The sequence below is a fragment of the Echinops telfairi genome, unplaced genomic scaffold, assembly GCF_000313985.2.
Source record: "Echinops telfairi isolate 266 unplaced genomic scaffold, ASM31398v2 ScPeMD7_7468;HRSCAF=8506_0, whole genome shotgun sequence".
Lineage (NCBI taxonomy): Eukaryota > Metazoa > Chordata > Mammalia > Afrosoricida > Tenrecidae > Echinops > Echinops telfairi.
This window is the reverse complement of record NW_022111369.1, coordinates 82,478,376-82,481,550: the sequence shown is the minus strand read 5'-3', so window position 1 is coordinate 82,481,550 and position 3,175 is coordinate 82,478,376.

Here is a 3,175-nt window from a genome sequence, read left to right as displayed (position 1 = left end):
TATGTAAGCAAGCTTCACAAATTAATGGCTCAACATATAGATTGAATAAAAGGATAGAACACTGATGCAAACCTTTCCTGATTTTAAACCCACAATATTCCCATTTTTCTGCATGAGGACAATGGAGTGCTCTAGAATTCCTATTCTTCTTCATGTTATCCATAGTTTGTGATGATCCACAAGCTTAAATGCCTTTCCATAGTCAACAAAACACAAGTAAATTTTTTATTTCTGGTATTCTCTGCTTTCAGCCAATAGCCATTCGAAATTTGCAAATCCTCTATGCTATATCCAATTCTGAACTCACCTTGAATGTATGGCATGTACATATGTAAATATATTTATATATGATGATAGGGAAATAGATCTATGTGCATGTATTTATAGGTTTAGTATTAAAGTAGCAGGTGGACATTGAGCCTCCACTCAACTACTCCCTCAATGCAAGAACATTTTGTTGTATTACATTGGCACTCCACAATGCTCACCTTCCAAACACGATTGCTGAAGACAAATGTGTACATATGCAAATGTGGTGAAGAAAGCTGATGGTGCCTGGCTATCAAAAGATATAATGTCTGTGGTCCTAAAAGCTTGAAAGTAAACAAGCAGCCATCTAGCTCAGAAACAACAAAGCCCACATGGAAGAAGCACACCAGCCTTTGTGATCACAAGGTGTTGAAGGGATCAGGCATCAGACATCAAAGAACAAAAAATCATATCATTGTGAAGGAGGGGTAGTGCAGATTGGGGACCCAAAGCCCATCTGTAGGCAACTGGACATCTCCTTACAGAAGAGTCGCAGTGAGATGAGCCAGTCAGGGTGCAGTGTAGTAACAATGAAACATACAACTTTCCTCTAGTTCTTAAATGCTTCCTTCCCCCCACCCGCCCTGCCCCACTATCATGATCCCAATTCTACTTTACAAATCTGGGTAGGCCAGAGGATGTACACTGGTAAAGATAGGAACTATAAACACAGGGGATTCAGGATGGATGATCCCTTCAGGACCAGTGGTGAGAGTGGCGATACTGGGAGGGGGGAGGGAAAGTAGGGTAGAAAGGGGGAACCGATTATAAGAATCTACATATAACCTCCTCCCTGGGAGACGACAACAGAAAAGTGGGTGAAGGGAGATGTCGGACAGTGACAAAATAATAATTTATAAATTATCAAGGGCTCATGGGGGAGGGGAGAGTGGGGAAGGAGGGGGAAACTGAGCAGCTGATACCAAGTAGAAAGTAAATGTTTTGAGAATGATGAGGGCAACAAATGTACAAATGTGCTTGACATAGTGGATTGTGATAAGAGTTGTATGAGTCCCGAATAAAATGATTTTTTAAAAATTCTATCATGCAATCCCCAGCTTCATTTCTATCATCATGCTATATTTTTCAACTAATTACAGTATTCTTCCTTTTGGCTTCCAACGTTCAGATATTGATAAAATGATCAATACATCTTGATTGTATATTTGATAGATTTCAGACTGAAGAAGTTGGTAGAATTTTTCAATTTCTTCATAACTAACTTCAGTGATCGTTATGCAAATGTGAGTAATAGTTGTATTAATAGGTCTTCTTTGTAGGCATATAAATAAGGTCCTCTCATAGGCAGCATTGTATTTCAAGATAGTGAAATAGACAAGTTCATATCACCACATTTAAACAGAACTGTCAAGAGAACACTTTTCCTTGAAGGCATCTTCCCTGCCCCCTCTGACCAGTCTCTGCTTGACCTGAGGTCACCTGTTTTAACATCACAACGGAATGCAGGTTTGCATGTGCCCTGAGAGCAATCCTTGGTTAAACTACCCCTGGATCCTTATCAAGAGATGCTGTCAGTCTTTCTCCCAGGGACAGGAGTGTTCATTTCCCACCCCGCTAGGAGGGCAAGCTGGGGAGGAAATCAGGAATGGGATCATAAAACAAGATGCCTGAAACTTCACCTAAATAGACTTTTGTTTTACTTCTGTCAATACCACTCAGTAATATATGTATTTTTAACTTGCTTTTTCTTCTGCTTTCTGTGTTCTACCCTCCCAGAATAATATAAAAGAGGCTTGGCCAGAAGAGAGTGCACTACAGCCTGGTGGAAAGTTCCTTTGGAACATCCCCTTGCAGTCCGGGCTAGCCCCATAAGAGGATAAAGAGTTCACATAATTCTAATTGGACATTGTAGTGTTCTTCTTTAATCCGAACCCGCAACATTAGATCAGGAAATGTTCTTTTTGCTGTGCCAATCTTCTTGAACGTCTCATTCCCAGCATAGTAAAACATGGGATTTTCTGATTCAAAATGGCTAATACCATCCATTTCAGCTCACTAATGCCTGGGATATTGATCTTAATGCATTCCACTTCATCTTTTAGGATCTACAATTTTCCTAGATTCATATTTTATTTATTCCATGTTTTAACTTTCATGGCTTTTTGCAGCTATTTCTTTTCATTTTGAGGCATGCCCCTCAGCAGAGTAAGGTTCCCCAAACTTTGCTCCATCCATATCATTAAGGTTGACTTTACTTGGGCAAGGCAATGCTTCCCCAGTAGTATTCTGACAGCCTTCTAGATGGAAGGGCTCACATTACATCATCACAGTGTTAGAGAATAGTCTGATATTCATAAGGTTTTCAGTGGGTAACTTGTCAGAAGTGTTCTACTTCTTCCTTTTTCTAAGTCTGTTCTTAGTCCTGGGAGTTCAATAAAACCTGTTCACCTTGGGTGAACCTGTTGATATTTGACATATTGGTAGCGTGGCTTCCAGCGATTCAAACATCACCCAGATTACACAAACACACAGACAAGTAGGGAATTCCCATGAAACAACTACAAAATTCATAAGGAATCTTAAATTGTAAAAGTTAAGCCTATGTGTTTAAATATGTACCTTTTTCAGTGGATGACATTTACAAAACACGCAGTCTGTATGCTTTAGTAACTTAAATATGAATTTTATCTCAGGTGTTTCTATTTCAATTAAACAACCCAGAATATTAACAGAAAGTGACATTTCCAATATTGTAAGGTGTTAATTGGTTATAAATTGACCTTTGTTAGAGAAACAAGAAAGCATTTGGCGTCTAAATTTAAAAAGCACTTTCCACAAGAGTTCAGTATTTTTAGAAAATGTGTTATACTTAAAATTATTTTGAGACTAACACTTTCCTAAAAAA